Below are 12,587 nucleotides of genomic sequence, written 5' to 3' on the forward strand. Positions count from 1 at the left end.
GCTCCGCCATTAAATAAGATCATGGCTGATCTGTGATCTAACTCCATATACCTGCCTTTGGCCCATATCCCTTAATACCTTTGGTTGCCAAAAAGCTATCTGTCTCACATTTAAATTTAGCAATTGAGCTAGTATCAATTGCCGTTTGCGGAAGAGAGTTCCAAACTTCTACAACCCTTCGTGTGTAGAAATGTTTTCTAATCTCACTCCTGAAAGGTCTGGCTCTAATATTTAGACTGTGCCCCCTACTCCTAGAATCCCCAACCAGCGGAAATAGTTTCTCTCTATCCACCCTATCTGTTCCCCTTAATATCTTATAAACTTCGATTAGATCACCCCTTAACCTTCTAAACTCCAGAGAATACAACCCCAATTTGTGTAATCTCTCCTCGTAACTTAACCCTTGAAGTCCGGGTATCATTCTAGTAAACCTATGCTGCACTCCCTCCAAGGCCATTATGTCCTTCCGAAGGTGCGGTGCCCAGAACTGCTCACAGTACTCCAGGTGCGGTCTAACCAGGGTTTTGTATAGCTGCAGCATAACTTCTGCCCCCTTGTACTCTAGTCCTCTCGATATAAAGGCCAGCATTTCATTAGCCTTCTTGATTATTTTCTGCACCTGTTCATGACACTTCAACGGTCTATGTACCTGTACCCCAAAGTCCCTTTGGACATCCACTGTTTTTACCTTTTTACCATTTAGAAAGTACCCTGTTCTATCCTTTTTTGATCCAAAGTGGATGACCTCACATTTGCCTACATTGAATTCCATTTGTCACAGTTTTGCCCATTCACCTAATCTATCAAAATCCCTTTGTAATTTTATATTTTCATCTACACTGCTTACAATGCCAGCAATCTTTATGTCATCGGCAAACTTAGATATGAGACTTTCTATGCCTTCATCCAAGTCGTTAATAAATATTGTGAATAATTGAGGCCCCAAGACAGATCCCTGCGGGACTCCACTAGTCACATCCTGCCAATGTGAGCACCTACCCATTATCCCTACTCTCTGTCGCCTTTCGCTCAGCCAACTTCCGAACCAAGTCCGTACTTTTCTCTCGATTCCATGGGCTTCTATCTTATCTAACAGTCTCTTACGTGGGACTTTATCAAATGCCTTTTGGAAGTCCATATAAATAACACCCGTTGACATGCCCCTTACCACTACTTTAGTCACCTCTTCAAAAAAATCAATTGGGGTTGATTAGGGTCGATTTCAATTATTTGAAATCTCTCCACGTGACCCGAAAATTGATGGCAAAATCGAGTTTTTCCTGTAAGTCCTGAATTGAAGGGAAAGGCGCAACAAGCATGTTGGAAAAATGAAAAGCAGAAACTGTGGATGAAACTTGCACGACTGAAAATCCCTGTATGTTGGAAGACTCAGTCCCCAGTGGTGGAGAGGATTGGGATTTCAAGCTGTCTCACAGCTCACACACACACCATTGGCTCATTTAATCACCATCAACAACTGGAATACATCAACACTTAATCTTCTATACACAAGGAAATACACACCTTTCCTATGCAATTTTTCCGTATAATTTAACCATTTTAGCCCTGGTATCATTCTGGTGAATCTGCGCTGCACCCCCTCCAAGACCAATATATCCTCCCTGAGGTGTGGTGCTTAGTACTGAATGCAGTGCTCCAAATGTGGTCTCAGCAGAGTTGATATAACGATTTGTGCACGTATAACCCCAGGTCCCTCTGTTCCTCCAACCCTTTTAGAATTGTGCCCTCTAGTTTATATTGCCTCTCCTCGTTTTTCCTACCGAAATGCATCACCTCGCATTGTTCCGTGTTAAACTTCATCTGCCACGTGTCTGTCCATGCCACCAGCGTGTCCATATCCTCTTCAAGTCTATCCTCCTCACTGTTCTCTACCCTTCCAAGTTTTGTGTCATCTGCAAATTTTGATATTGTACCCTTTACTCCCAAGTCCAAGTCATTAATATCTATCAAGAAAAGTAGTGGTCCCAGCACCGACCCCTATGGAACACCATTGCCCACCTCCCTCCAGCCCGAAAATCAACCGTTCATCACAACTCTCTGTTTCTTGTCATTTAGCCAGTGCTGCATCCATGTTGCTATTGCCCCCTGTATTCAATGGGCCGTAATCTTGATAGCACGTCTGCCACGTAGCACTTTATCAAACGCTTTTTGAAAGTCCATATACACCACGTCAACTGCATTGACCTCATCTACCCTCTCTGTTACCTCATCAAACAACTCTATCAAGTTGGTTAAACACGATTGGCCTTTAACAAATCCGTGCTGGAATTCCCTAATCAATCCACACTCGTCCAAGTGACTGTTAATTCTATCCCCGATTATCATTTCCAAATCTTTCCCCATCACCGAGCTTAAACTGACTGGCCTATAGTTGCTGGGTTTATCTTTACACCCTTTTTTTGAACAAGGTTGTAACCTTTGCAATTCTCCAGTCCTCTGGCACCATTCCCATGTCGAAGGATGTCTGGAAGATTATGGACAGTATCTCTGCAATTTCCCCCTTTACTTCCCTCAGCATCCTCGGGTATATCCCATCCGGACCAGGTGACTTATCTATTTTAAGTACAGCAAGCCTTTCTAGTACCTCTTCTTTCTCATTTTTTAGCCCATCCAGTATCTTAACTATATATTCCTTTATCGAGAATCTGGCAGCATCTTCTTCCTTGGTAAAGAACAATGCAAAGTACTCATTTAGTACCTCAGGCCATGCCCACTGCCTCCATGCGTAGATCTCCTTTATGGTCCCTAATCGTCCCCACCCCTCCTCTTACTACCCGTTTACTGTTAACATGTCTGTAGAAGACTTTTTGATTCCCTTTTATGTTTTCCGCTATTCTTATGCTCTCTCTTTGCCCCTCTTATTTCCTTTTTCACTTCCCCTCTGAACTTTCTATATTATCTCTGGTTGGCACTTGTGTTATCAACCTGACACCTGTCATACGATACTTTTTCCCGCTTCATCTTACTCTCTATTTCTCTTATTATCCAGGGAGCTCTGGCTTTAGTTGCCCTACCTTTCTACCTCGTTGGAATGTACCTTCTCTATCCCCGAATCATCTTCTTAAAAGGCGCCCACTGTCCAATTATAGTTTTGCCTGACAATCTTTAATTCCAATTTACCGGGGCCAGATCTGATCTCATCCCACTGAAATTGACCCTCCTCCAATTGAGTACTTTTACTTTAGAGTGGACAGAGTCCATTTCCATAGATAGTCTAATCCTTATGATACTGATCGCTGCTCCCTAAATGCTCCCCCACTGACACTTGCTCCACTTGGCCCGCCTCATTCCCTTGCACCAAGTCCAGCAATGCCTCCTTCCTCAGTGGGCCAGAAACGTACTGGTCGAGAAAGTTATCCTGAACACATTTCAAAAATTCTTCCCCTTCTTTGCGCCTTATATTATTGTTATCCCAGTCTATATTAGGATAGTTGAAATCACCTGTTATCACTGCTCTGTGGCTTTTGCAACTCTCTGTAATTTCCCTGCAAATTTGCTCCTCTATATCGGTCCCACCAGCTGGTGGCCGATAGAATACACCAAGTAGTGTAATCGGACCTCGATTGTTCCTTAACTCGAACTCAGTACCCAGTAGAAATCCCCTCGTTCCTGGGAACTTTGTATTAAGCAGAAGTTAGCAGCAAAAAGTGTTCGTGGTGGGACTGAGAAATGCTGAAACAGCCGGCACCCTGTAAAACAGAGCTCCAAGTATCGGTTTAAATAAAGTCCTGAACTGACAGAGCGGCGGGCAGATGAGGATTGAATTAAATCCCAATTCACTGAATCTAAACAAGGTTTAAATAAGTGAATCTGTCAGGAGTGGGATTCCTGAGCTTGTGTGTGAGCTGAAACTGGATCGGTCCCGTTCTGTAAAGACTGAATGGCAGGCGGCTCCCAGACAGGGCTCAGGCCGGGACTGGCAGCTCTCCGCTGGGAACGGCTGGATTGGAGAGCGGGGCTCCTGCGGTGTTGCTGCTGCTGCTTCCGCCTCTTCGAGTCCCTGTGGCGGTCGGTACCGATCTCCCTCCTATGGATCCGGCTCCAGGTGGGCGCTGTGGACCTCGTGGCGCAACGGTAGCGCGTCTGACTCCAGATCAGAAGGATGCGTGTTCGAATCACGTCGGGGTCATTGCATTTTCGCAACGTTTCAGTGTCGCTCTGTTTTATCGCGGGGCAGTCTTTCAGGGATGGTCTGTTCACTGTGTGTAAAATAATATTTATCACAGAATGAACACACCACAGAAGGAGGCCATTCAACCCATCAATCCCTTACCTGCCTTTTGTAAGACCAATCCCATTAGTCCCATTCCCCGTCCCTTTCCCCGTGGCCCTGCATTTTCCCCTTCAAGTATTTATCAAATTCCTTTTTGAAAGCCACGATTGAATCTGCTTCCACCGCCCTTTCAGGCAGCACATTCCAGATCATAACTATTCGCTGCGTAAAAAAGATTTTCCTCATGTCGCCTTTGGTTCTTTTGCAAGCACCTCAAATCTGTGTCCTCTGGTTCTCGACACTTCCGCCAATGGGAACAGCTTCTCTTTATTAACTTTATCTGAACCCTTCATGACTTTGAACACTTCTATCAAATCTCCTCTGAACCTTCTCTGCTCTGAGGAGAACAACCCCAGCACGGCGTAAATGCGGTCAATTAGCTCCAATTTATTTATTTGGGCATTAAACAAAACGTGAAAGACTGGCAAGGCGGTGTGTGAACGGAGATCACTGCTTTGAGACAATAAATCCAATCACTGTGTGGGCGCTGGGTTCAAATCTCACAACTGAGAGAATTTCTGACAATGTTCATTTTGACCTGTTCGCAGAAAACCCGATTGTCGTGCGATGGAGCAGAGGATGTGAAAGAAGCTGAAAGTGGAAGTGCGGATATTAGTTTCATCACAGTGACTGGACACGTTTCCACAGGTTCGGGCCTCTCACCTTAATATTCTTTCCAGCAGAGCGGGACAGGTGATCAGAGTGACCGGGCTCCAGCGGCGCAATCGGTCAGTGCGCGGTCCTTATCTGACAGGACAGGGTCGGGAAATACCGAGGTTGTTAATTCGAGTCTCACCGAGATCAAACAATCCTTTTGCTTGTAAACATTTCGACCGGAGTTGAAGGTATAATTAGTTTGTTCCAAAATGCATCTTATTTGAATTGCCATGTGGTTCCTCCGGATTACGCTGTTGCAATCGCAGATGAGATGTTCAGTATTACTTGTTTACAGGAGGGAGGCTGCGGTTTTGGAGACACAAACTATGATTTTGATCCATCTACAAATTGTGGGATTTAACTGGAGTTTTAAACCAGCGCCTTAGACGCTCAGCCAGGATACTTTCCATCCTGCACTTCAGGAGCTAGTTTTACAGGAATAGAATTACTACAAGCAATAATTCTACCCCTGCAGCACCAATGCTCACACGGCAGCAGGATGCATGTGTCCAGTTAGAAACCTGTCTGAAGGAACATTCAGTCTGACAGAGCCGGAAGTCCAGCAGATTGACTTTCGGTCTGAGCAGATGATGAGTCTCCTCCTTGAGAGAGTTTCGCCAATCCAGCTCAGAGTGGATTTAGAATCATAAATCCGGGTGTGACTGGAGCCACTTGTGTAAGATGAAGTGTCGGGGGCATTTTCCCGTCCTTGACGGACATTAATGATCCGGTTGCGGTTTTGCTGCAAAATTTCACTTCCCAGCTCCCGATCCGTGAACTAAAATCCAACTGTGGTGGGACTCGAACCCACAACCTTTGAATGTCTCTGGCAACCACGAAGTAGAAGTCGAACACGCTAGCCATTGCGCCACAGAGTCAGTGATGGAATTTGAAGGAGAGCGGGATCCTGTGCTGTGGTTGAGGCGGTCAGGCTGCTCCTGCTTCCGCCTCTCACATTTCGAGAGCCGCGGCGGCAGTCTGCACCGATCGCCCTCCAATGGATCCGGCTCCAGCCGCTTGTTGTGGGCCTGGTGCAAGAACAGTCGCGTCTGACTCCACATCAGAAGGCTGCGTGTTTTGAACCAGGTTGAAATCACAGCATTTTCACTGTGGCTCAGGGTCCTGCCGACTGATTTTAGATCGGGACAGTGTTTTAGCGATGGGATGTTCAGTGTTTGTGCAACAATATCAAAATTAAATTTGATACATTAATGAGCTTCTGTTCTGTTACTTTCTATTTACACCCTCTCCAGTTTTATGTAGAAACAGTTAACAATGTTTCAGGGATGTGGTGTGCAGTGTTTGTGGAATCAGTGTAATTAAATTTGATACTTTCATCTGTTCCTTCTCCAACCCAGACCCTTATCATTAGATTTGTACATTCACCCTGTTTAAAATAGGTGACTCAGTGAAATTAGCTTCCATCATACAGATTCATGGTGGGACTCTGAATTATCCCTGTCGATGTCGAATGAAGGGGAGTATCTCTTTTATACAATTTTTAGCAACGTGTTGAGGAGAATCCTTGTTTCTGTTGAACATGATGTAAGAAAAATGGACAGCGAACTTATGATTGTGCAATTCTTCTTGTTTGTACAAAATGTTTTGTCATTCGTTCGCAGCAATAAAAAATACACTTTACCCAATGGCTCAAAAGGTAAACTTGTTCCATACGGGAGCTGGGAAAGGCCTCTCGATCTTTCCGCCGATCAACAATTGAAAGCTGAATAATTTCACCCGTTACACCGTGACACCAGGCAGCAGATTTGCCTCCCGAATTTTCCCTACACGACACTTCAAACCGATGAATCCCTGCTTCACGGAAAGAAGAATTGTGTGTTTGGTTCTTTAGATTTAAAGATGTCGTGCCGGCCGCTTTACCATTTCAGCTCTCGCCAATCGCCCCCTCTCCCTCCTATAAACAAATAAACTCTCACCTGCTATTGCAAGACGGGAGGCCAGAGGAGCCTCAGTGCCCACATGGGGACATGAAGAAGTCGATGTGTTATGGAACTGGTTGTACCTTGAACTCCAGTCAAAATGTTTAGAAGGTTCAACTACTTTAGATGGCGCTGAAACTCACAACCCCAGCATTTCATACAGTTTTGGTCTCCATACTTAAGAAAAGACATACTTGCTCTCGAGGCAGTACAAAGAAGGTTCACTCGGTTAATCCCGGGGATGAGGGGGTGGACATATGAGGAGAGGTTGAGGAGATTGGGACTCTGCTCATTGGAGTTCAGAAGAATGAGAGGCGATCTTATTGAAACATATAAGATTGTGAAGGGGCTTGATCGGGTGGATGCAGTAAGGATGTTCCCAAGGATGGGTGAAACTAGAACTCGGGGGCATAATCTTAGAATAAGGGGCTGCTCTTTCAAAACTGAGATGAGGAGAAACTTCTTCATTCAGAGGGCGGTAGGTCTGTGAAATTTGCTGCCCCAGGAAGCTGTGGAAGCTACATCATTAAATAAATTAAAAACAGAAATAGACAGTTTCTTAGAAGTAAAGGGAATTAGGGGTAACGGGGAGCGGGCAGGAAATTGGACATGAATTTAAATTTGAGGTTAGGATCAGATCAGCCATGATCTTATTGAATGGCGGAGCAGGCTCGAGGGGCCGATTGGCCTACTCCTGCTCCTATTTCTTATGTTCTTATGTTCTCGAGCGTATAATTATTGTAGAAATAACGCGCGCTGACCGATTGCTCCACTGGAGCCGCGCACGGTCTGTGTCCCCAGTGCTCCCATCAAACAGCTTCATCCTCGGTCTCTCAATTATCACTTCCTGATCTTTCCCACACAGAAGCCTCCAAACAAGAGGCGATTCGTTAAACATCCGCAGTGACCTTTAAAAGCCGTGGCTTCTGAAACAAAACCCCAGACGATAAGAACTTTTAATTATATTATTATTATTAGCTTAAGGACAATTATTTTCATGCTACTTTGAGGATTTGGGTAAATTGGGAGCTGAAACTAAGAAACTCTCTCTGGGCTGTCGGTGATTGGAGAGATGGGCGTTATTTCATTTGAAAACCGAGGCTCGGAACTTCCTGATGGAGAAGTGTGAGAGAAGATTGTGGTTAGTGGCAGTTGCCGGGGAGATCGAGAGGAGAGGGAGAAAAGTCAAAGTCACAGCTGTGACAGCTCAAGTGCTCTGCTTATCTGTAATATTTAGACAGTAATGTAAAATACAGGACAAACCAGTTTGGTATCGGTTATCAAAAATACTAAAAGTCCCGGGTTCAAAGGTGGATTTGTGAAGAGGGAACTGATTTAACCGCCAGACCGAAATCATTCCCCATGAATCTGAAGCGTCTTGGGGAAAACGGCAGTGCGAACTGTTCTGTTCGTGTCATGACTTGAAAGACCCTCCAATTCCCGACAGTATCTTTGAACGAGTTGTGCAGTAAAACCGCGATTGAAGCCGCTTTGCATTCGTCAAACGTGTCGGTGACGATATTGGGGTTGATAAGGGTCGATTTCAATTATTTGAATTCTCACCATGTGACCCGAAGATTGACGGCAGAATCGAGTTTTTCCTGTAAGTCCTGAATTGAAGGGAAAGGCGCAACAAGCAAGTCGGAGAAATGAAGGGCAGAAAATGTGGATGAAACTTGCACGAGTGAAAATCCCTGTATGTTGGAAGACTCAGTCCCCAGTGGTGGAGAGGATTGGGATTTCAAGCTGTCTCACAGCTCACACACACACCATTGGCTCATTTAATCACCTTCAACAACTCGAATACATCATCACTTAATCTTCTATACACAAGGAAATACAAACCTTTTCTCTGCAACTTGTCCGCATAATTTAACCATTTTAGCCCCGGTATCATTCTGGTGAATCTGCGCTGCTCCCCCTCCAAGGCCAATATATCCTCCCTGAGGTGTGGGGCCTAGAACTGAATGCAGAACTCGAAATGTGGTCTCAGCAGAGTTTATATAACTGGAACAGAACTTCCACCCCTTTGAATTCCAGCTCCCTTAAGATAAAGGCTAAAGTTCCATTGGCCTTTTGAATTATTTTTTGTAACTGTCCACTGACATTTAGTGATTTTGTACTTGGACCCGTAAACATCTTTCCTCCTCCACAGTTCCCAGCTTCTCACCAGTTAGAACATATTCTGATCTATCTTGCTTAGGTCCAAAGTTCACACTTCCCCATATTGAAAGTTTGAACAGACTGGGGCTCTTTACCAGAGGAAAGAGAAGACTGAGGGGTGACCTGATGTGGGACTTTAAGGTTATGCAAGGGTTTGATAGGTCAGATGTAGATAAGGTGTTTGCAATTTTGGCGGTGAGGACTCCAAAACCTTTTTTTATATTCGTTCGTGGGATGTGGGCGTCGTTGGCGAGGCCGGCATTTATTGCCCATCCTTAATTGCACTTGAGAAGGTGGTGGTGAGCCGCCTTATTGAACCACTGCAGTCCATGTGGTGAAGGTTCTCCCACAGTGCTGTTAGGAAGGGAGTTCCAGGATTTTGACCCAGCGACGATGAAGGAACGGCGATATATTTCGAAGTCGGGATGGTGTGTGACTTGGAGGGGAACGTGCAGGTGGTGTTGTTCCCATGTGTCTGCTGCTCTTGTCCTTCTAGGTGGTAGAAATCGCGGGTTTGGGAGGTGCTGTCGAAGAAGCCTTGGCGAGTTGCTGCAGTGCATCCTGTGGATGGTACACACACTGTGCACCGGAGGTGAAGGGAGTGCATCTTTAGGGTGGTGGACGGGATGCCAATAAAGCGGGCTGCTTTTTCCCTGATGGTGTCGAGCTTCTTGAGTGTTGTTGGAACTGCACTCATCCAGGCAGGTGGGGAATATTCCATCACACTCCTGACTTGTGCCTTGTAGATGTCGGAAAGGCTTTGGGGAGTCAGGAGGTGAGTCACTCACCGCAGAATACCCAGCCTCTGACCTGCTCTCGTAGCCACAGTATTTATATGGCTGGTCCAGTTAAGTTTCTGGTCAATGGTGACCCCCAGGATGTTGATGGTGGGGGATTCGGCGATGGTAATGCCGTTGAATGTCAAGGGAGGTGGTTAGACTCTCTCTTGTTGGAGATGGTCATTGCCTGGCACTTATCTGGCGCGAATGTTACTTGCCACTTATCAGCCCAAACCTGGATGTTGTCCAGGTCTTGCTGCATGCGGGCTCGGACTGCTTCATTATCTGAGGGGTTGCGAATGGAACTGAACACTGTGCAGTCATCAGCGAACATCCCCATTTCTGACCTTATGATGGAGGGAAGGTCATTGATGAAGCAGCTGAAGATGGTTGGGCCTAGGACACTGCCCTGAGGAACTCCTGCAGCAATGCCCTGGGGCTGAGATGATTGGCCTCCAACAACCACTACCATCTTCCTTTGTGCTGGGTATGACTCCAGCCACTGAAGAGTTTTCCCCCTGATTCCCATTGACTTCAATTTTACTAGGGATCCTTGGTGCCACACTCGGTCAAATGCTGCCTTGATGTCAAGGGCAGTCACTCTCACCTCACCTCTGGAATTCAGCTCTTTTGTCCATGTTTGGACCAAGGCTGTAATGATGTCTGGAGCCGAGTGGTCCTGGCTCCAAAGTGAACCCAAACTGAGCATCGGTGAGCAGGTTATTGGTGAGTAAGTGCCGCTTGATAGCACTGTCGACGACACCTTCCATCACTTTGCTGATGATTGAGAGCAGACTGATGGGGCGGTAATTGGCCGGATTGGATTTGTCCTGCTTTTTGTGGACTGGACACACCTGGGCAATTTTCCACATTGTCGGGTAGATGCCAGTGTTGTAGCTGTACTTGAACAGCTTGGCGAGAGGCGCAGTTAGTTCTGGAGCACAAGTCTTCAGCACTACAGCTGGGATAGCCTTTGCTGTATCCAGTGCACTCAGCCGTTTCTTGATGTCACGTGGACTGAATCGAATTGGCTGAAGACTGGCTTCTGTGATGGTGGGGACATCGGGAGGAGGCCGAGATGGATCATCCACTCGGCACTTCTGACTGAAGATGGTTGCAAACGCTTCAGCCTTGTCTTTTGCACTCGCGTGCTGGACTCTGCCATCATTGAGGATGGGGATTTTTGCAGAGCTTCCTCCTCCCGTTAGTTGTTTAATTGTCCACAACCATTCACGACTGGATGTGGCAGGACTGCAGAGCTTTGATCTGATCCGTTGGTTGTGGAATCGCTTAACTCTGTCTATAGCATGTTGTTTCCGCTGTTTAGCACGCATGTATTCCTGAGTTGTAGCTTCACCAGGTTGGCACCTCATTTTTAGGTACGCCTGATGCTGCTCCTGGCATGCTCTTCTACACTCCTCATTTAACCAGGGTTGATCCCCTGGCTTGTTGGTAATGGTAGAGTGAGGAATATGCTGGTCCATGAGTTGCCACAGTTTTGCCCATTCACCTAATCTATCAATATCACTTTGTAATTTTATGTTTTCATCTACACTGCTTACAATGCCAGCAATCTTTGTGTCATCGGCAAACTTAGATATGAGACTTTCTATGCCTTCATCTGAGTCGTTAAAAAATATTGTGAATAATTGAGGCCCCAAGACAAATCCCCGCGGGTCACCACTAGTCACATCCTGCCAATGTCAGTACCTACCCATTCTCCCTACTCTCTGTCGCCTTTCGCTCAGCCAACTACCTAACCAAGTCCGTACTTTTCCCTCGATTCCATGGGCTTCTATCTTAGCTAACAGTCTCTTATGTGGGACCTTATCAAATGCCTTCTGGAAGTCCATATAAATAACATCCATTGACATTCCCCTGTCCACTACTTTAGTCACTTTTTCTGGAGGTCATCCACTTTGGATCAAAAAAGGATAGATCAGGGTACTTTCTAAATGGTGAGAAGCTGGGAACTGTGGAGGGCCAGAGAGATTTAGGGGTCCGTGTAAAGAAATCACTTCGAACTAGTATAGGTAAAAAAAAACGATGATTGGGATGTTCGTAACGGCTGGTCAGCTGACTTGCTTAAAACACACCATAATGTTATAATCGTGGGTTTGATTCCTGTATGGGCTGTTAAGGGGCTTTATTTTGGGTTTTCGGAACTTTTAAAACCCAAGCTTTACAAACAGATTCACAGACAAATTCATGGGGACAGTTTTTTGAATAACATCCATTGTAACTTTACCCCTGGGCCGGAGAAACACGTCTTTCTTTTGATTTGTCTTTCTCCGGTTTGCAGAGAAATGTTTAACTCGCGGCCTGTTCCCATTAATGATCATCAGCAGCAACAGACAGACAGAGCGGGTCTGACCGCCCCGAGATGGGGAAAAGGCATCAATTCAGGACAAATGCATCAAATCAAATGTTCACCCGGCACCGAGAGAAACAAAACCAAGAGAAAAAGGCAGAAGGTAACAGAGAAATAAAAACCAAATACAGACGATAGAAATATTTCCCATCCTTGATGTCTCTCTAATCCATCCCCAATCCTTCAGTGGCGGGGATCAAATTTCTCTGTCAATAAATGCGAGAATGGACCCAAAGAAAAAGAAACTAAATAACCAAAAACTGCCGAACCCGGGATTAAACCAAGGACCTTTAAATCTTCAGTCCAATGGAATTCCAACTGAGTATTTGGACCCCAGAGCAAATGCAACTTTGCGCCATTGTCTTCCAAGAAAATATAACCTG

At 45.6% G+C, this 12,587-nt stretch overlaps 1 non-coding gene across 1 annotated transcript; it reads left to right on the forward strand.

Moving 5' to 3' along the window:
- The first annotated feature begins 4,078 nt into the window (after nt 1–4,078).
- trnaw-cca (transfer RNA tryptophan (anticodon CCA)) lies at nt 4,079–4,150 on the forward strand. The gene has a single exon. It is a non-coding gene; the product is annotated as a tRNA-Trp (tRNA).
- The last annotated feature ends 8,437 nt before the right edge of the window (nt 4,151–12,587 follow it).

Source organism: Heptranchias perlo, unplaced genomic scaffold (assembly GCF_035084215.1).
Source record: "Heptranchias perlo isolate sHepPer1 unplaced genomic scaffold, sHepPer1.hap1 HAP1_SCAFFOLD_509, whole genome shotgun sequence".
Lineage (NCBI taxonomy): Eukaryota > Metazoa > Chordata > Chondrichthyes > Hexanchiformes > Hexanchidae > Heptranchias > Heptranchias perlo.